This window comes from Cynocephalus volans, chromosome 4 (genome assembly GCF_027409185.1).
Source record: "Cynocephalus volans isolate mCynVol1 chromosome 4, mCynVol1.pri, whole genome shotgun sequence".
NCBI lineage: Eukaryota > Metazoa > Chordata > Mammalia > Dermoptera > Cynocephalidae > Cynocephalus > Cynocephalus volans.
Genome location: NC_084463.1, coordinates 54,067,862 through 54,090,703, shown reverse-complemented (window position 1 = coordinate 54,090,703; position 22,842 = coordinate 54,067,862). Strand labels below are relative to the sequence as shown.

General features: G+C 37.7%; 1 pseudogene; it reads left to right on the top strand.

The window, feature by feature from the left end:
• The first annotated feature begins 17,000 nt into the window (after positions 1-17,000).
• LOC134376142 (zinc finger protein 25-like) lies at positions 17,001-20,239 on the top strand (annotated as a pseudogene).
• The last annotated feature ends 2,603 nt before the right edge of the window (positions 20,240-22,842 follow it).

The following is a 22,842-nucleotide window of genomic DNA, read 5'->3' as shown; positions in this document are numbered from 1 at the left end:
TGACAACTAAAAAAGTAAAATTACAACATTTGTGTGTGTGTGTGTGTGTGTGTGTGTGTGTGTGTGTGTGTGTGAATTTATTTATTTATTTTTAGCTTCCACCAGTAAGTGACAACATGTGGTATTTCTCTTTCTGTGCCTGACTTAATATAATTCTCTCAAGGTCCATCGCTGTTGTTGCAAATGGCAGTATTTCACTCTTTTTTATAGCTGAATAGTATTCCATTGTATAGATATACCACACTTTCCATACCCACTCGTCCGATGATGGACATTTGGGCTGGTTCCAACTCTTGGCTATTGTAAAGAGTGCTGTGATGAGTATTGGTGAACAGGTATACCTTCGACTTGATGATTTCCATTCCTCTGGGTATATTCCCAGCAGTGAGATAACTGGGTCATATGGTAGATCTATCTGCAATTGTTTGAGGAACCTCCATACCATTTTCCATAGAGGCTGCATCATTTTGCAGTCCCACCAACAATGTATGAGAGTTCCTTTTTCTCCACAACCTCGCCAGCATTTATCGTTCAGAGTCTTTTGGATTTTAGCCATCCTAACTGGGGTGAGATGGTATCTCAGTGTGGTTTTGATTTGCATTTCCCAAATGCTGAGTGATGTTGAGCATTTTTTCATATGTCTGTTGGCCAAATGTATATCTTTCTAAGAGAAATGCCTACTTAGCTCTTTTGCCCATCTTTTAATTGGGTTGCTTGTTTTTTTCTTGTAAAGTTGTTTCACTTCCTTGTATATTCTGGATATTAATCCTTTGTCAGAAGTATATTTTGCAAATATTTTCTCCCACTCTGTTGGTTGTCTTTTACCTCTGTTAATTGATTCTTTTGCTGTGCAGAAGCTTTTTAGTTTGATATAATCTGTTTGTTTATTTTTTCCTTTGGTTGCCCTTGCTTTTGGGTTGTATTCAAGAAGTCTGTGTCCAGTCCTACTTCCTGAAGTGTTTCTCCTATGTTTTCTTTAAGTTTTATTGTTTCAGGGTGTATATTTAATTCTTTAATCCATTTTGAGTTGATTTTAGTATATGGTGCGAGGTATGCATCCAGTTTCATTCTCTTGCATATGGATATCCAGTTATCCCAGCACCATTTGCCATCTCTTCCCCATGTATAGGTTTGGTGCCTTTGTCAAAGATCAGATGTCAGTAAGTGTGTGGGTTGATTTCTGGATTCTCTATTCTATTCCATTGATCATGTGTCTGTATTTATGCAAGTACCATGCTGTTTGGGTTATTACAGCTTTATAGTATAGTTTAAAGTCAGGTAGTGTTATGCCTCCAGCTTTTTTTTTTTTTTTTTTTTTGCTCAGAATTGCTTTGGCTATGCATGGTCTTTTGTTCTTCCATATAAATGTCTGGATAGTCTTTTCCATTTCTGAGAAAAATGTCATTGGAATTTTGATAGGGATTGCATTGAATTTGTATATCACTTTGGGCAGTATGGACTATTTCACTATGTTGATTCTTCCAATCCAAGAGCATGGAATATCTTTCCATTTTCTTGTGTCCTCTCTAATTTCTCTCAGCAGTGGTTTGTAGTTCTCATTATAGAGATTTTTCACCTCCTTGGTTAACTCAATTCCTAAGTATTTTATTTTTTTGGTGGCTATTGTAAATGGGCAGGCTTTCTTGATTTCTCTTTCTGCATGTTCACTATTGGAGAATAGAAATGCTACTGATTTTTGTGTGTTGATTTTGTATCCTGCTACTGTGCTGAAATCATTTATCAACTCCAAGAGTTTTTTTGTAGAGGCTTTAGGCTGTTTGATATATAGGATCATGTCATCTGCAAAGAGGGACAGTTTGACTTCATCTTTTCCAATCTGGATGTCCTTTATTTCCTTCTCTTCTCTGATTGCTCTGGCTAGTACTTCCAACACTATGTGGAATAGGAGTGGTGAGAGTGGGCATCCTTGTCTAGTTCCTGTTCTTAAAGGAAAAGCTTTCAGCTTTCTCCCATTCAGGGTGATATTGGCAGCGGGTTTATCATATATGGCTTTAATTATGTTGAGATATTTTCCATCTATACCTAACTTACAGAGGGTCTTTGTCATGAATGAGTGCTGAACTTTATCAAATGCTTTTTCAGCATCTATAGAGATGATCATATGGTCCTTGTGTTTGAGTTTATTAATATGGTGTATCACATTTATTGATTTGAGAATGTTGAACCAACCTTGCATCCCTGGGATGAATCCCACTTGATCGTGGTGAATAATTTTACATATGTGTTGCTGTATTCTGTTTGCTAGTATTTTAGTGAGGATTTTTGCATCTATATTCATCAAGGATATCAGCCTGTAGTTTTCTTTTTTGGTTATATCTTTACCTGGTTTTGTTATCAGGATAATGTTTTCTTCATAGAACGAGTTTGGGAGATTTGCGTCTGTTTCAATCTTTTGGAATAGTTTGTAAAGAATTGGTGTCAATTCCTCTTTCAAAATTTGGTAAAATTCTGCTGTGAATCCATCTGGTCCTGGGCTTTTCTTTGTTGGGAGCCTTCTGATGACAGCTTCAATCTCATTTATTGTTATTGGTCTGTTCAGACTTTCTACATTTTCATGGCTCAGTTTTGGGAGCTTGTGTGTGTCCAGAAATTTATCCATTTCCTCCAGATTTTCAAATTTGTTGGCGTATAGTTGTTTATCGTAGTCTCGAATGATTCCTTGTATTTCAGATGCATCAATTGTAATATCACCTTTCTCATTTCTAATTTTTGTTCTTTGACTCATCTCTTTTTTTTGTTAGCCATGCTAATGGTTTGTCAATTTTATTTATCTTTTCAAAAAACCAACTTTTTGATTCATTGATCTTTTGTATTGTTTTTTGAGTTTCAATTTCATTTAGTTCTGCTCTGATCTTAATGATTTCTTTCTGTCTGCTAACTTTAGGTTTGTATTGTTCTTGTTTTTATAGTTCATTAAGGTGAAGCTTTACTTTGTTCACTGGCCATCTTTCCATTCTTCTGAGGTGAGCATTCAATGCAATAAATTTCCCCCTTAGTACTGCTTTTGCAGTAACCCACAGGTTTTGGTATGATGTATCATTATTTTCATTAGTTTCAATAAATTTTTTGATTTCCTGCTTGATTTCTTCTTGGACCCATATGTCATTAAGTAGAATGCTGTTTAATTTCCATGTGTTTGTATAGTTTCCAGAATTTCGTTTGTTATTGATTTCTAATTTTAATCCATTGTTGTCTGAGAAAATACATGGGATAATTCAATTTTTTGGAATTTGTTGAGACTTGATTTGTGACCTAATATGTGATCTATCCTGGAGAATGATCCATGTGCTGATGAGAAGAATGAATATTCTGAGGTTGTTGGATGGAATGTTCTGTAGATATCTGCCAAGTCCAATTGGTCTAGAGTATTGTTTAGATTTGTGTTTCTCTGCTGATTCTTTGCCTAGCTGGTCTGTCCAATATTGACAGTGGGGTGTTCAGGTCCCCTGCTATTATGGTATTAGTGTCTGTTTCCTTCTTTAGTTCTAATAGAGTTTGTTTTATAAATCTAGCTGCTCCAACATTGGGTGCATACATATTTATGATTGTTATGTCTTCTTGGTGGATCAGTCCTTTTATCATTACGTAGTGTTCCTCATTGTCTCTTTTTATGATTTTTAGTTTAAAGTCTATTTTATCAGATATAAGAATAGCTACTCCAGCTCGTTTTTCTTTTCTGTTTGCATGGTAAATCTTTTTCCATCCTTTCACTCTTAGTCTATGTGAGTCTTTATGGTTGCGGTGGGTTTCTTGAAGGCAGCATATAGTTGGGTCCTCCTTTTTAATCCAGTCAGTCTGTGTCTTTTGATTGGGGAATTTAAGCCTTTTACATTAAGAGTTGTTATTGAAAAGTGTTGATTTATTCCTAGCATTTTATTGATTAGTGTTTGGTTGTCTTAGGTGTCTTTTGTTCCTTGCTTTCTGGTTTACTGTTTGTTTTCTATGTTTGTTGGTTCCTTGGGTTATAGTTAGCCTTTTTGTTTGTTTGTTTTCTCTTCATGAATGCCATTTTTATTATACTAGTGGGTTTTGATTTTTCTTGGGTTTTTATGGCAGTGGTAGTTGTTTTTCAGGAACCAAACCCAGTACTTCCTTGAGAATTTCTTGTAAGGGTGGTTGTGTGGGGATGAACTCCCGCAGTTTTTGTTTGTCTGAGATATATACTATTTGCTCTTCATTTTGGAAGGATAGCCTTGCAGGGTAGAGTATTCTTGGCTGGCAATCTCTGTCTTTTAGTATTTTGAATATATCATCCCATTCCTTTCTGGCTTTTAGTGTTTGTGATTAAATGTCTGCTGTTATCCTGATTCGGGCTCCCTTATAGGTGATTTGATGCTTCTCTCTTGCAGATTTTAGGATTCTCGCTTTGTCTTTGAGTATTGCCAATTTGACTATAACATGTCTTGGAGAAGAGCTTTTTGGGTTGAATACGTTTGGAGATCACTGGGCTTCCTGGATCTGAAGATCTGTGATTTTTCCTATACCTGTGAAGTTTTCTGCCCCTGTTTTGTTGAATATGTTGTCAATGAAATCTCCTATTTCCTCCCCTTCTGGAATACCCATGACTCAGATATTTGAGCTCTTAAGGTTTTCTAATATCTCTCAGATTTTCTTCAATGCCTTTGCTTCTTTTTTCTTTTTTTTTTTTTTTTGTCTGCCTGTGGTATTTCAAACAGCCCATCTTCAAGTTCAGAGGTTCTCTCTTCAACTTCCGCAAGCCTGCTGTTTTAACTCTCCGTTTTAGTTTTTATTTCGCTGAATAACTTCTTCAGTTCAGCAAGTTCTGCTACATTTCTTTTCGGGGAATTGATTCCCTTGTACATTTCCTCTTTCAGGTCCTGCATACTTTTCCTTGTTTCATCATGATGTCTAGCTGAGTTTTCTTGTACCTCATTCAGTTTCCTTAGAATTATCACTTGAAATTCCTTATCAGTCATTTCAAGGGCTTCTTGTTCTTTAGGATCTAGAGCTTGAGAGTTATCCTTTGGTGTTGTACTTTCTTGACTTTTCATATTTCTGGTGTCTTTTCTTTCATGTTTATTCATTGTGGCAGTGGGTTTTACAGTCCACAGGTTTGACACTATTGACTGACTAAGATGTTGCTGTGGTTGCCAATTTGGTATGGCTATCTCAGTGACTGCTCTGTTGGCCACTAGTGCCTTGCGTGTGTGGTTGCCTTGGGTCTTGGGCCTCTCCAAGGAGCCACCTCTCTGGTCAGCTTGGACTCTCCTGTGCTGCTTGTTCATGGGGCGGTACCACAGGGTGTGTGGTCTCTGCTGAGCTTCCACCTCCCTTGCTGGACTTCTCCCTGTTCCGTGTGGTCTGGGCCGGGCTGCTGGGATGTGCCAAGGCACTGCAGAGCATGTGGTCTCTGTAGAGCTTCCCCTTCCCCTCCTGGGTGTCTCCCTGCTCTGTGCATGCTAGGCCAGGCTTGGGATGGAGCCGGGTGGCGGCGGTGAAGCCTACCTGCTGCTGGATCACACAGCGGCAGCCCACCACAGGGTGTGTGCACTCTTCGGAGCTTCTATCTCCCCTGCTGGACGTCTCTGTGCTCTGTACGCATTGGGCCGGGCTGCTGGATTGTGCAGCAGCAGTTTCATCCCCTTGGAGTTCCTGCCTCCCCTGCCAGACATCTCCCTCCTCTGAGCGAACTAGGCCAGGCTGGGAATGTAGCCGGGTGCCTGCGGTGAAGCCTATCTGCTGGATCATGCAGTGGTGGCCCCACAGGGTGTGTGGTTTCTTCAAAGCCTCTGCCTCCCCTCCCGGACGTCTCCCCACTTTGTGCGCACTGGGCTGGGCTCGGAATGGAGCCAGGTGGCGGCGGTGATGCTTCTCTGCCAGATTGTGCGATGGCGGCCCCACAGGGCATATGGTCTCCATGGAGCTTCTGCTTCCCCCGCTGACGTCTCCCCATTCCGTATGCACTTGATGTTATGTTTTCATAGATCAAATCGGTTGCTTTGTGGGAGAGAGTGATGCTAGGGAATGTCTGTTCCACCATCTTTGATCCCGCTACCTAGGTGGGTTTTATTTAGTTTCTGAAGCTGGGAAGTCCAAATTCCATCTGGTGGTGGCAGCAGTGACCCACAGGTCTCACGTTGCAAGATGGTGGAAGTCTCGTGTGAAATTCTTTTTCACTGATTCAGTCCTCTGTATTTTGCACTCTTCTTTCTCTCCAGGTTGTACTTCTTCCCAAGTCTTTTGATCATAGGTTAAACTCTGTTGAATGCTTGTTTGTAGCTATTCAGAAGGCACCTCAAGGGGCTGGCTTGTTAGCTCAGTTGTTTAGGTCATGGTGTTTTAACACCAAGGTCAAGGGTTCAGATCTCTGCACCAGCCAGCTTCCAGGAAAAAAAATCACATCAAGGTCAAGAAATCTGAAATTAAAACCACTTCCCCTTCTTCTGTTATATATGTTATCACTACCACCCAACCACTGACACAAGCCAGCAAAATAAGATTTTTCCTGGACTCTTCCCTGTTTTTTGGGTCTAATTTTATCTTGTGTTACTTCCAGCTACTTTTGTTTGTTTGGTCTTTTAGTTTTATTCTAATTTCTACATACACTTCCAGTAAGGAGGGAGATGTTGCTCATAAAGACTAACTTTGTTCCATTGGAAATATCATTGTAAAAACCTGAAGGTAATGTTTGCTGGGCTATGAGGCTCAATCGCTGGTGACCTATGCTTCTAGGCAGCACCTTTGGTGACATCCTTAGAAGTCCATGGGGAGAGAGCCTTCGGGAGTTTCTGGGACATCTTTGAACAACGGTCAATAAAAAAACATGAAATAATAAAAACAGAAAGTACAAATTTTCATAATGTCTACCTTTTGCTTCTGTAAATTTCCATCAGTGATTTTATTTGTAGTTTTTTTTAATATATAGTTATGTTTGTAGTTCTAGAATACCCATCATGTTTTTAAACTTTCTTACAGATTGTATTTTATTCTTTTCCTATTTCCGGTAATTACTTAAAAATGTATGCGAAAAATGGATATGTGCATTAGTCATCAGTATGTCTTTAAAGTAGAACTGTAGCTAACAGCTGGTTCTGAACAAAAACTGAGGAACCAGTTAACTGAACATTTACATTCACAATTGTAGTTTGAGACCTAATGTAAGATGTGAAATGCTTTCATTCTTTGTTTTGAATGTAATATTCAGTGTGAACCTACACTCTTCATGTTTCAAGTCAAAGTACTACCTAAGGTCTCTAATAATTTTTTTGGTATTCCAGTGTTTTGCTGTTCAACAAAGTATCACAAAACTTCATGGCTTAAAATAAGAATGTCTTATTACATGTCAGAATGTTCTGAGCCAGTAAACTGGACAGGGTGGCATGGGTTTGCTGCTACACAGTGTCTCTGCTATAAAAACTCTAGTGGCTGGGAACACTGAGCAGGAATCCAGTCCTCTTTATGTGGCCATGTTGGACTTCCTCACAGTGTCATTCTCAGGGTAGTCAGGTTTGTCTGGCTTCTGCCAGAGCAAGTGTCCAAGAAGCCCAGGCAGAAGCTGCAATGACTCTTGTTACCTCCATTTCGTTACTAAAGCATCTTTTCCAGTATATTCTCTTAGTCAAGCACATCACTAAGACCAGCCTTGATTTGGGGAAGGCAATTAGATTCTACCTCTCAATAAGAGGAATAATGACTTTTCAGCACTGATTCATGACCACAGTCTGCTCTCTGCCTGTAAATTTCTACTGCATGCAAAATATACTTTGTGCTTCTCAAGAGCCCTAGAAATATTCTACCATTGTGCAGTTGACAAAAAGCCAAACCAAATAAGCTCCAGTGTCTTGTCATCTTTTTAACATGCATCCAGCTTAGTGAACCCACAGGCATGACCATGTGTGCACTTTTCTTCAGACAGGGTTGGTGAGAATGGGCAGCACCCTGCAGGCACTTGTATGAGTAGTTACTTATTCCCATCAGGTACCTGCTTTAGTATTTCATTAGGGCCCTGTCCTGGTCCCTGGAAAAGATGCTTTATGCCTCTTCACTGTGTCCTCTGGGCTCTTGCAATTCTCTGTCAATAAGTCTTTTCCTTTTATGCCTGGGTTGCAGTTAACCAACTATCTATTTCTGGTTATTTTATGTTGGGGGATCCAACAACCTTCTTTTTTACTTTTTTCTGACTGACCTTTTGATACAGGGAATTATCTGCTGTAATCACTGCCATAAAAACATGGGCTTCCATTGTCCTAAAATCCATTAGACCAATGCTACCCCCACACATTCTGAGTCAGGCCCATTGTTCTCTGACCTCCCCTTCTCTCCAAGGTGGCTATTTCTTTAGAAGTTTTATTGTTTACTAGGCACTATCTGTCAGAACCTAAAGTACTCAGCTAGAAATATTTTTGGTCTTTTATCTTTTTTGGAAAACAATGGATTTGATACTTGCCACAAAACAGTTTGAAAATACTTTTTTGGGAAAATGGATGGAAAAATAGTTTTTTAAAACTCAGCAAGTCCTAGCTCTTTCATTTTTTCTCTAAATTCTGTTTGAAAATTGAACATCCTTTTATTTTCTCAATGACAGAGAGAGGAGGTGAGGTAGCACTTTTCCCATTGTGCCCAAAAGTCTCCTTTGGTAGACCCTGAGATGGTGAGATACCCTTTCTATTTTCTGTGTTGTGGGAGATGGTAGTGTGGCAAACATCCTTCAGTGTTCCATTTATTTCTAGTAATATAATTTGTCTTGAAGATTCTTTTGCTGGTATCAATATTGCCACTTAAGCTTTTCATAATTTGTGTCGCCATGGTAGATGTGTTTTCATTATCTTACTTTTAGTCTGTTTCTTTGTATTTAAAGTGTAGTTCTCTGGACAACATACTGTTGGGTCTTACTTTCCTATCAAATCTGAAAGTCTTTGCCTTAAGTAGAATATTTAAAGCAATTCCATTTAAACTAATTATTGATTAAAGGTTTAAGTGTGCCTTTTTGCTATTTTCTATTTTTAGTTGCCTCATCTGCCTTTTAATCCTCTGCTTTTTATTTTCTAACTTTTTATCAATTTAATTTTTAAAAAACATTTCATTTTGCTTGATCTCTTGGGTTTTAAAATAATTTATTTTTAATTTTGGTAAAAAGCATATAGCATAAAATTTACCATTTGAGTCATTTCTTAAGCTTTATGTACTTTTAAGTATATTCACACTGTTGTGCATGAGATATCCACAAGTTTTTTATCTTGGAAAATTGAAACTCTATATACTTTATATTACAAATCCCAATTTCCTCCTTCTCCCAGCCTCTGGCAACAACCATTCTATTTGTGTTTCTAAAAATTTGATTCATATCAGTGTGACCATACAATACTTTCATTTTGTGAGTTTCTTATTTCATTTTGCATAATGTCCTCAAGGTTCCATGTTATAGCATATGTCAAAATTTCCTTTCTTAAGGTTGGATATTATTTCTTTGTATGTATATACCACATTTTACTTATCCGTTCATTCATGGCTGAGCATTTGGGTTGCTTTCACCTCTTAACTCTGTGAGTAATGCTGCTGTGAATGCAGGTGTGGAAATATCTTTTTGAGATTCTGCTATTAATTACTTTGGATATATACACAAAAAACTTGGATTTATGAATCCTATGGTAATTCTGTCTTTCATTTTTTGAGAAGTCAGTGTACAACTTTTTTTATACGGACTGCATTACTTTATATACTCACATAAATTGTACAAAGTTTCCAATTTTGCCAATTCTTATTATCTTCTATTGGGTGTGAAATGATATTTCATTGTAGTTTTGCATTTCTCTAATGATTAATGATGTTAAGCATCTTTCCATAAGCTTGTTAGACATTGGTATATCATTGTAGAAATATCTGTTGAAGCCCTTGCTTATTTTTTAATTAGATTGTTTTGTTGTTTAGTTGTAGGTGTTTTTAAAATGTATTCTTGATGTTAGTTTCTTTGAGGTAGATGATTTTCAACTCTCTTTTTTGAGTTGCTAATGTAAATAGTATTGTGGTTTTTGGTTTAAATTTTGCATGGTCATTGCTGGGGTATAGAAAAGTGATTGACATTTGTATATTAATGTTGTATACTGCAATCTTGCTGTAGTCAGTAATTAATTCCAGAAGGTTTTCTATTTACTTGCTAGGATATTTTACATAGATAATCATATCACCTGCAACTAATGAAAATTTTGCTTATTTCTTTCCCAACCTGTAAATCTTTTGTTTTCTTTGTGTAATTGCACTACCCAGTACTTTTAGTGTGATGTTGAAGGAGTGATGAGAGGATAAATTCTTGCTTTCTTCCAGATTATCTGGGAAAGCTTTGAGTATCTCACCATGAAGGCTGATGTTAGCTGCAGTTTCCTGTAAATAATCTTCATCAAGTTGTGATGTTCCCCTCTATTCCTAGTTTACTGGGAATTTTTATGATGAATGGATGCTGTATTTTTCAAATGCTTTTTCTTCGTCTGTTGGTGTGATCATGTGATCTTTTTTCTGTTTTAATGTTTTCATGTTATCAGTTACATCAATTGATGTTATGCTGATCCACCCTTGCCTACCTGGATAAATACCACATGGTGCATAATTCTCTTTAGACATTATTGGATTTGGTTTGCTAATATCTTATTGAGCTTATTTGCATGTAGTGAGAGATAACAGTTTGTAGTTTTCTCTTCTCATAATATATTTGTCTGGTTTTGGTACTGAGGTAATACTGTCATCATACCATGATCTGGAAAGTACTTCATCTTCTGTTCTCTGCAATAGATTGTAGGAAGTTTGTATATTTTCTTCCTTAAATGTTGGCTTCAGTTCTCCTGTGAACACATCTGTGCTAGGTTCTTTCTGTTTTGAACATTATTATTTGTTTACTCAATTTTCATAATAGATACAGGTCTATTCACATCATGTATTTTTGTGTGTATGTGTTTGGTAAACTGTCTTTCAAGGAATTGGTCCATTTCATGTAGGATGTGAAATGTGTACAGAGTTTTTCATATTATTTATTATTTCTTTAATGTCCACAGGATCTGTAGTGATATCCTGTGATTCGTTTCTGATATTAGTAGTTTCTGTCTTGTGTTCATTATCTTTTTAGTTAGTCTGGCTGTAGTTTATCTGGCTGTAGTTGATCTTTTTAAAGAATCAGCTGTTCGGATGTTTATTTTTTCTCCAGATTTTCTTTTTCAATTTTATTTCTGTTCTAGTTTTTATTTATTTTCTTCTGCTTCCTTTCAATTTAATTAGGTCTATTTTCCCCCTAGTTTCCAAAGGTGGAAACACAGATTATTGATTTTAGATGTGTTTTTTCAAAAGCATACATTCAGTGCCATAAAATTTTTGAGAACAGTTACTTCTGTATCCTACAAATTTTGGTGTCACTTTCTCTCTCTCTCTTTTTTTTTTTTCTTCTGGTGGCTGGCCAGTACGGGAATCAAAATCTTGTCCTTGGCATTACAAGGCTGTGCTCTTCTAACCAAGTGAGCTAACTGGTCATCCCTATTTTCACTTTCATTTATTAAAAAAGTTTTTAATTTTTCTTGGTTTTTCTTTCTGTTTTTTTAGCCTATGTATTAGAGTATTTTGTTTAATCCCACTCTATTTGGCAATCTTGTAGTCATTGCTCTATTACTGATTTCTAGTTTAATTCTTTTGTGGTCTGAGAGCACATATTGTAGGATTTCTATTATTTTAATTTTCCCAAAGTTTGTTATATAAATCTGAATGTGGTGTTAGTGATTTTGTTTATGTGAGTTTGAGAAGAATGTCTATTCTCTTATTGTTGGAATTAGTCTTAGATATCCATTATATCCAGATCATGTTATTGAGTTTAACTATGTCTTTTATGTTTTTTTTTCTGTCTGCTGAATTGGTTCATTTTTGATAGAGAGTGTTGAAATCTCCAGTTTTGATAGTGGATTCTTCTATTTCTCCTTGAAGTTCCATTAAGTTTGGTTTCACATAGTTTGACATAAGGCACATACACATTAAGAATTGTTCTCTGGGAGAACTAACTCTTATAGTATGATGTGATGCCACTTTTTCTTCCCCTCTGTCCTGTGTTTAAAGATAAAGTGTTTTTGCACATTCTGTTCTTGTTCTCTTTTTACTTTCAACCTCTTAGGTTCATTCACTCTGATGTCTTCAGATAATATGGAAATTTTGATACTTTTCAAATCTTTATTGTCAGCTTAATTTTCTATCTTGAATGTGGAATCATACATCCATTTGTCACTTGGACATTTCCACAGATATTTCAAGTATTATGTATTGATGTCTGTTTCACTTTTGCTCTTTATATTTTCTCCCATTTTTCAAACTTTGCTTTCTAGTTCCAGGACCTAACTAGCTGTGCTTAATGTAGATAGCCTGAGACTAAAACTCTTTTTTTAAATTTCTGCACAGCAAATTACTACTACATTGTGTTTCTGCTTATTCATTCCCTGTTTCTTTTTTATAGTGTTTAGTCTCTCTTCTGTATGCTTATTTCTCTGTGTTGTAATGTTGTTAGTCTTCTGTCACCCTGTTTTTTTTTTCCCTCTGACTCTCCCTAAAAGCCTTTTTCCATTCTCCTTGTAGTGGGAGATTATTAAAATGCAAATAAAGCTGTGTACTTAAAGGACCACATTATTTACTCCCTGTGGTTTAGAAAGTTGCAGTGTACACAAGCAATCCTTTGGCCCATAGGAAGGAAATTTTGGAGTGCCTTTTTTATGTACTTTTAATTCATTTATAGTTAAAAAATATGATAACTGCATAAAATATTTTACTGTTTGAAATAGGTCCCATACTTAAGTGCAGAACCATACTGTAATTAGTTGTTTCAATATTGTTTTTCTCTTATGCCACCCATGATCATTTACTCAGACATGGTGCAGTGTGTGGTTCCATTAAGGTGGGGCATGTTCTTTGTGTTTTTGTGACTGCACTTTTGCTGTTGCCTCATATTCATGAGACCATGCAGTTCACATGGAAAAGTTTAACATCTTTGGCATTTCAGTGAAGTGCAAACTGAATACAAAGTAAAACTATATTTTCGATTTCTTTCTTATGCCAGTCTATGTTGAACTTGGGTTTAAATTTTCTCATCTAGCACAGTATTTCAGATATGTATTTATACTTATGTCTTCATGCCTTTTATACTCTCCTTGGAAAAGAAAAATTTTATTCACACTTTTATCACTAGCAACAAGGATATTTCTTAAGGTATAAACTAAGTTTTGTAATATTACTTTTAGTAATTAATAACTTATTACAGTACCAGGATATTTGTCTTTTGATTTTTCTTCCTCCCATTCTATGGACTACAAAAACTAGCATCTTATATAAGGCACATACAACACAAGCACAGACAGAAGTGTGAACTCCGCATTTTCTGTTTTGTGACCCAGGAATGTTGAGTTGAGAACAATGTGTCATTCCAGGAGTTGGTATCATTTGAGGATGTGGCTGTGGACTTCACCTGGGAGGAGTGGCAGGACCTGAATGATGCTCAGAGGATTTTGTATAGGGATGTGATGCTGGAGACCTACTGCAACCTGGTGTCACTGAGTGAGTAAAACTCCCCAGTAACTTTCAGGAGAAACAGTTTCTTTTTTGTTCGTAAATATAAGAACCATTTATAGGGTTTCACACTATTTTGCTAAGATTACATTTCTTGAAAATGCACTTTCTCTCATGAGGTTCAAATTGGCCTCTTCATTGCACAACATCTGAAGCTGAGCTCTTGCCATTCTTTCAAGGATCAGACGTAGTAGTTTTAAAAAGTCCTACAATACTTCCCATTAACAGGACACTGCTTTGACAAAGCTGAAGTGATTGTCAAGTTAGAAGATGGAGCAGAGCCATGGACAATACAAGAATGCCCAAACCAGATCCTGCAAAGTTAGTGAGCACATACTGGGCAGAAGCCACGAAAAGTAGAGCTCATTAGATGTTGGCAGTGTTCAGCTGTTTCTACCAATTTTCTCCCCTAGTCACAGTCTTGAGGATGGCCCATCTGCAAACCTGTGTTACATAATCTCCAAGGTGGAGTCTCCCATGTACATCCCAATGTTTTATTTTGCTGAATGTGTTTTGTATTTACCCCAAATCTAATTCCTACATTTCTCTTCTTTGACATTTACTTTTCCTATTTGTTTTCTTAACGTTTTCAGTTGTGCTTGTCTTCAATTCTCATGTACTTTTTTTTCACACTGTATCTGGGTTTTTTTTCTGTTGTTTCTGACAATACCTGCAGCTAGGTAATTTATGCAGAAAAAAATCTTTTTCTTACAAGTCTGTTCTGGAGTATCAGCATTCCAAGTTCAAGGGGTTGCATCTGGTGAGGGCCTTTGTTCTGGTGGGGACTCCTCCCAGAGTTCCAAAGTAGTGCAGGATATCACATAGCAAATCACTTAGAAAATAGGAAATGAGGTACAGCAGTGAGCCTTGTACCACCACATCAAAAATTATGAAGTGAAGACCCTTGTATTGGAGAATGGAAAGGGTGTTCCTTGACTTTGAAAGAAAGCCAGGAGATTCTGGTTGCCAAGGCCATATGAATTAAGGGTTCCATGTTGAGGGTATAAGATTGTTGATTGGGAGTGGAGTTCATAGTTAGCATTTTTCTGTTTTCTTTGTGGAAATCAGTCAGAAAAAAAACCAAAATGAGAAATGTGCAGGAGACTCTTTTTATGAGACCACCAAAACTTCTCTGCACAAAACAAAGGCTTTCACAAGAAATGAATTATCAAGTGGTTGTCCACATACCAGAAGTTGGGAATAGAACACCAGTTGATCTGAGTAGGAGTCAAAAGAACATGTTTCAAACATGATGGGAACAGCCTTGGATGCAGGACCATATATTTTGGAATAGAAGTGGGTGTCTAGGGTGGAGAACTGACATTTTCTTTATTGTAATGGTTTATGAAAAGCTGAGGAAGTCAGCTTAAGTGAAGAACTTGGAGGAAGCTATCTTTATCTTGGGTGGAGAAGAGGATATTTTATTCTTTGAAAAACTTCCACATTCCTATGTTGCTTTGCCTCCCTTGGATTTGCCACCCCTTTCCTCCTGGGTGATAGAGCAACAAAAGATTACTCAAATCCCATCCATTCTGAGCAGTGAGAAGCCCCAAAGTGGTTAATCTCTTAGAACCCTCAAGAGAGAAACATTCCATTTATTTGGGAAATTAACCACCAATTTGGGTTTTCTTCCTGCATTTATTCTCCAGGATGTTACAGGAGAAGAACATAGGTGGGGTTATAGTTTAACATAGGTTGGTAACATTCAGTAAAACAAGCAACGTGACATTTTAGAAGGCAATTTAAGTGATCCACCAACAAAAGCTTGATTTTAGCAAAGATTCCTTCTCCCTATAACAGTTCCCAGTATCTTTTACATATCAATCAGTAACTTGTCTGTCTTTGAACCAGCAGCCTTGCTGTGTTACAATTCTTTATCTTACAGCAGAGATATAGCCTGGGGAAAAGTTCCTTTTTTTTGCAAGGCCAAATTTTTTATGTACTTTTAAAAAGTTAGACTAAACCTGAAAGCACAAGAAACTAGGCCCTGTGAAATATATGTGCTTTATAGTATACTCCACATTCCTATAGTCATTTTCTAAGGGAGGAGTGTAAAGCATATAAACATAAATGTAAAATCTTTATCCTCAGCCATGACCCTGCATATGTGATAAAAATTGACTCACTTATGTACCTGAAAGTAGCTGATGAAGGACAACCTAGCCATCTTCATAGTGAAATAATGAGAAAATAGCAGCAGGAGACAACCATTGTTGTAAAAATGAAACAGAGAAAATGGTGTAAAGAAATGAAAGGTGCTTAGCTGAAAACTACAAATAGGCAAAAAGTAAAACTTAAGAAATATTTACTCATGACTTGAAATCTGAAAATGAAGAAGGGAAGAAAAACATGATATAACATTAGAAAATTTATTAGTACAATATTATATTGTCAGGAAGAAAAAATTCCAAAAACTCATGAAAACAACATCCATTATTGATTTTTTTTATAAAATCTTTTGTTACTGGGATTAGAAGGCACTTCTGTACCTTTGTTTGAGCAATCAGTGTGATGTGCTTATGTGTGGTTCATTATTAGTTATTTTTTTCTCATTTCAGATGTCCAGATAGATGATGTCCTCATGGAGAGGAACCGCAAAAGTCATGGTAGATGCTTGCAGCAAATTGTAATCACCAACAGCAACACATCAGCTGAGGAGAGAGTTGTGTTAGGAAAATCATTTTATTTGAATTCATATCATGTTTTAAATCTGATTATAAATAATGGGAACTATTCAGGAAAGGAACATGAGCAGTTTTACATATGTGAGAATGCACTTCTTCCTAGAGAGCCTGATGAGATGCCTGTTGGAGAGAAACCTGATGACCATCGTGTAACTAGAAAATTGCCCAGACATCATGAGCATCTTAATCATCATTGCAATATTCAAACTGGGAAGCAGCTTTTAGAATACAGTGGAAAATGGAAATCCTCCAAAAAAGAGCCAGTAATACTTACCCATAAAAAGATTGATATGGATGAGACCACCTATAAGTATAATGAATATGGGAAAAGCTGTGATGAGTCTGCTGTCGTTGCCCCAAAAATAAATCAGGTTGAAAAGAAAACTTTTCAATGTGGTATTTGTGGGAAAATATTCTATAAAAAGTCTGATCTCACTAAACATCAAATTATGCACACAGGAGAGAAACACTATAAATATACTAAATGTGAGAAATCTTGTATTAAGAAATTATACCTCACCTCACATCAGAGAACACCTACACAGGGGAAGCTTTTTGGTTGTAAGGAACATGAGAAAATCTTTTGTCAGAAGTCAGATCTTACAGTGCATCAGAGAACTCACACAGGAGAAATGTACTGTGGAAGTGTTAACTGTGGAAAAAGTTTCTGTGAGAACTCACTCCTCAGCCATCCTGAGAGAATTCACACAGGTAAAATACCAGAGGGATGTAATGAATGTACAGAATTTTTCTACCATGAGTCTGCCCTCACCGTATATCAGAGAGTCCACACAAGTGAGAAACCATGTAAAGAATATAAAAAAACATTTTACAGTAATAAATGTGATAAATCCTTTCTGCAAAAGTCACAGTGCAGTGGTCAGCAGAGAATTCATACAGGTGAGAAATCATGTGAATGTAAAAAATGTAGAGAGGCTTTTAACCAAAAGTCAATCCTCAGCATTCATCCCAGAACTCACACAGTTGAGAAACCATGTGAATGTAAAGAAAATGGAAAAGCTTTTATCCAAAAGTCAGATTTCAGCAGGCATGAGAGAATCCACACATGTGAGAAACCATATGAATGTAGAGAATGTGGAAAGACTTTTACTCGTAAGACACACCTCTGCAGGCACCAGAGAACTCACACAGGTGATAAACCATATGAATGTCAAGAATGTGAGAAAGCTTTTATAGAAAAGGCAGAACTCAGCAGACATGAGAGAACTCATACAGGTGAGAAACCACATGAATGCAAAGAATGTGGAAAAGCTTTTAACTACAAGGGAGACTTAAGCAGGCATGAGAGAACACATACAGGTGAGAAACCATATGAATGTAAAGAATGTGGGAAAGCTTTTAGCTGAAAGTCATACTTCAGCATTCATTGGAGAACTCACACAGGTGAGAAACCATATGAATGTAAAGACTGTGGAAAAGCTATTAACCACAATGGAGACTTCAGCAGGCATGAGAGAACACATACAGGTGAGAAACCATATGAATGTCAAGAATGTGGAAAATCTTTCAGCCGAAAGTCACACTTCAGCATTCATCAGAGAATTCACACAGGTGAGAAACCATATGAATGTAAAGACTGGAAAAGCTTTTAACCACAAAGGGACCTCAGCAGGCACAAGAGAACACATACAGGTGAGAAACCATATGAATGTAAAGAATGTGGAAAAGCTTTTAGGGAAAAGTCATACCTCAGTAGGCATCAGAGAAATCACACAGGTGAGAAACCATACAAATGCAAAGAATGTGGAAAAGTTTTTAACTACAAGGGAGACCTCAGCAGGCATGAGATAACCCATACAGGTGAGAAACCATATAAATGTAAAGAATGTGGAAAAGCTTTTAGGCATAAGTCATACTTCAGCATTCATCAAAGAACTCACACAGGTAAGAAACCATATGAATGTAAAGACTGTGAAAAAGCTTTTAACCACAAAGTAGACCTCAGCATTCATCAGAGGTCACACAGGTGAGAAACCATATGAATGTAGAGAATGTGGGAAAAGTTAACTGTAAGTCACTTCTGCAGGCATCAGAGAACTCAGGTGAGAAACCATATGAATGTAAAGAACATGGAAAAGCTTTCAGAGAAAAGCCAAACCTCTGCAGGCATGATATAACTCATACAGGTGAGAAACCATATAAATGTAAAGAATGTGGAAAAGAACGTGGATTGGTGATGACCACTTTTCTGCTTCAAGAGATGGAACAGAAAGGAGCCTGCAAACTTTCTCATGCTTCTTCTTTTCCTTTGCTAACAAAATCTCCAAATTGTTAAAACAACAGGTGAATGATACTGATCCAGGTGTCATGCTGACACTATGCAGCAGATAGATCCTTGGACCCCTGCCAGAAATTGCACTTTGAAGGAAAGAAACCTGCTCCTTCATGAGGTATTTTCCTTGGAAAACAGACACTGCAAAGTGCACATCTAAGGAAATTCTTCACTTCAGTGGGAAAACTGGATGTGAGACCCCAGAAGTGACAGCCTCCTGTGAGTGAGTTTAAGAAAATATAGGACTCATGGAATCCACCGGGTTTGTCCAAAGTTGACATTTAATTGGAGTAGAACCAGGCAACCCAGTGACCCAGGCAGCAGGTCTGCATTACATCAGCACCTCCTACGTGACTAAGCTGCATCTCTCCCTCTCTGCCAACCACCCTTCCTTCAAAACTGCATTCATAGGCAGGACATAGACATTTGGTTTTGTTTTAAGCATCACTCAGTCCACAAGTTCTCAGCTCTGAGGTATTTGTATTAATATCATGTTAAAAACCTTGTTTTGCTACATGACAGATGTCACAATGCCCTACTTGCCACCTATGAAATAGTTTTATGAACATAACGTCTCCATAAAAATGAAAATCTTTTCTTTGGAGAATGTGCAATTTTAAATGTTTGATTTGTGCACCTTTCTAAAACGATATATTAGCTGTGATGTCCTTAAATATTAATCAAAATATTTATGTCCCTAGTCTCCCAATTTGTAACACAAATAGCAGTTCATTTCCTAAAGATTGGAAGTGAATAATGACAAGAAATTATGGGAGCAAGAGGAATAATTTTTACTTCACTGAGTCAGCAACTCCAAAAGCACAGATAAAGATATTTCTTGTCAGCAGCATAAGCCCCAAAATTACATGAGGTATTGCCCTCACAAAGTTTTGCTTGGGGGCTTCTAGAAATCACTTGCTAAGGCTCAATAGCAGAAGCTGGAGACACTGGTGGCTGAGGGCTGCTCCCACATTTGCAGGAGACAACAGATGAGGTAGGGTTGGCAGGTGTCCTCTCTCAGGTTGATTTACAGTCCAACAATGTAGCCTTTTACCAGGCAGACAGGTAAATAAAAAAGCACAGGCCAATAAGGATGTTGGAGGAATCGCTGGGTACTTCATCCTGAACCTATTTGTCGCATGAGTGCAGCCCTCCATCAGGGCCAGGGCAGGAGCCACTGGGTAGCTCCTACAGCTTTAAGGTGGGTTTATTTCCTAAACCTTATTATATAAATAAAATTTTATCCCATGGAGGACTCAGCTGGGAAAGGTATTTCCAAAAGCCATTGATGAGCTGAGAATGGCATTCCCAGGCAGATTGCTTATTGATAGTCTCTTGTTTGATAGCACCTATGTTGCTGAGAGAATGTCATTAAACATTTAGGAAGACAGCCTTGTGGCACAGCCAGGGGTCAGGTCTTTAGCAACAGGCTTATTCAACTTAGCAAAATGGAATCATAAAACCAAGAAAGCCCCCTGGGACTGTGACAGTCTCCTTCAATTGATACTTGTTGCCAAATATTGTTCATTAAAGGGAAGAGTTCTGAGAAGCAGGTTGGGGAAAAGCTTCACAAAAGCATCTGAGGGCCATAGAAAATGAAGCAGACTCAAATTCTGCACCCAGGACAAGGGCCACGCCTGCCAGCACAGGCAGATGCCTGGTCCAGAGCTCTTGATTCTCAGATTCTGCTTCATCCCGTTAGCGGCATTGACCTAACATTTGTGGGGCCCATGAGCACATCTGGGGATGAATGGAGTGTTCCCCAGGCAGCTCCTAACTGCTCTGGAGACACATTATGGGAAAACACTTGGTTCAAGCTAATCCAAACACTCAGTGCAAGTGAAAATTCTCCAGCCGACACTTTGGAAGGTCTCCTGTGGGCTGTGAGTATTGTTGGTGACAATCAGCCTCAAATCCTACCTACTGGTGTGATGCTCCTGGGTTTGGCAGGGCTCAAGCCCGCTGCTCTTAGAGGAGAAGAGAAAAAGTACTGACTTTGCTTGAGTGTGTTTTGCCAAAGTCACATTTCAGACCAGATCCTGTCACAATGAAACCAATTTAGATCAATGGTTTTCAATTCAAGGGGGAGGTCATTTGGGAAGGGAGCCAGGCTGCAGGAATCTGTGCAGTGGGTACACTGAATTTGGACACCTGGATGAGCAAAGGGTAGAGAGAGACACAGGACTTGAATTCAAAAGTTACTCTAGGTGTCCCTCCTTAAGTCTGTTGGGCAACCACCTGCAGGCCTCTTTTCACATAACTGTTCTGGCTCTTACAATTTTCTCCAAAATCCCTAGATGCTTCTCCACTCCACTACTGGCTACCTGCATGACCTTGTGCAAGATACTTGACCTTTCAGGCCTCAGTTTATCCAGCTGGGGAATTGGGACAGAACTTACTTCATACAATTATTGTGAGGATTGATATTTTACAAAATGCTTACAGCAAGGGTGGCATCTAGTAAGTACTGTACACTTATTGCTGACCATCATTATTTTATATGGCATTAGTCAAACAAAATGTCACTGTTGGAACTGATCTTTAATTATACATTTGGAGGAATGGAGTTGACCAAGGTTACAGGGCTGGTAAGAGGTGGACTCAAGCCCAGCATAAAGCTCACACAGTTTGGAAACCTTTCCAGCATGTTCTTCCTTATCCAAGAAAAGCTGTATCTTGGTCCTTCAGGCTGCATGGAGAGCTGGTGTCATCTTTAGGCAAATAGCACAGCGGCTTTAGAACTGTCCTTCCCCACATAGTGACTCTCAATTCATAAACTACTTTTTTCTGCATAGGATTCAAAATGAAGCACTAAATTTGAGCTAAGATGAGGTGATCCATTGCTTGTTGGCATTCCACAAACTGACCTGTTTCCTGTTGGGTGCTAATTGCAGCCAACATCAAGGTTTTGGACATTTTTTGTTTGTTTCTTTGTTTTTTTTAAATTTAATTTAATTTAATTTTACTTCTCAAAATACATTGTACTTGATTTTCATGCCTCTTTACCTGTTCCTCTCCAACCCCCCCCCCACATCGTATCTGTGCACTTAAATAGTTCAAGAAATTTTTGTGATTATTCTGTCTTCCCCCCACCCTTTATTTGTTTGTATGTTTATTAATTTTTAGCTCCCACAAATAAGTGAGAATGTGGTATTTCTCTTTCTGTGCCTGACTTGTTTCACTTAATGTAATTTTCTCTAAGTCCATCCATGTTGTTGTAAATGGTAGTATTTCATTCTTTTTTATAGCAGAGTAGTATTCCATTGTGTAGATGTACCACAGTTTCCTTATCCACTCATCAGATAATGGACATTTAGGCTGTTTCCAGCTCTCGGCTATAGTATAGAGAGCTGCAATAAATATTGGAGTACAGTTATCCCTTTGGCATGATGATTTCCATTCACCTGGGTATATTCCCAGCAGTGAGAGCATTGGGTCACATGGTAGATCTATCTATAATTGTTTGAGGAACCTCCATATCATTTTCCATAAAGGCTGCAACATTTTGCAGCTCCACCAACAGTGGATAAGAGTTCCTTTTCCTCTGCAACATCCCTAGCACTTTTCGTTATCAGTCTTTTGGATGTTAACTATCCTAACTTGAGTGAGATGGTATCTCAGTGTAGTTTTAACTTCGATTTCCCAGATGCTGAGTGATATTGAGCACTTTTTCATGTGTCTGTTGGCCATTTGTATATCTTCTTTTGAGAAATGTCTGTTCGGCTCCTTTACCCATTTTTTAATTGAGTTATTTGTTTTTTTGTTGTAAAGTTTGAGTTCCTTGTATATTCTGGGTATTAATCCTTTGTCAGATGTATATTTAGCAAATATTTTCTCCCACTCTGATAGTTGTCTTTTTCACTGTTTATTTATTTATTTATTTATTTATTTATCTATCTATCTATTTATTTATTTATTTGCTATGCAGAAGCTTTTTAGTTTGATATAATCCCATTTGTTTGTTTTAACTTTACTTGCCTGTGCTTTTTGGATCCTATTCATGAATTCTGTACCCACTCCTACTTCAGAGGTGCTTCTCCTATGTTTTCTATAAGAAGTTTTATTGTTTCAGGGCATATATTTAATTCTTTCATCCATTTTCAGTTGATTTTGGTATATGGCGAGAGATATAGGTCTAGTTTCATTTTCCTACATATGATTATCCAGTTTTCTCAGCACCATTTGTTGAAAAGGCAGTCTCTTACCACTACGTAGACTTGCTGCCTTTGTCAAAGATCAGATGGCTGTAGGCATATGGGTTAATTCCTGGATTCTCTATTCTGTTCCATTGATCCGTGTGTCTGT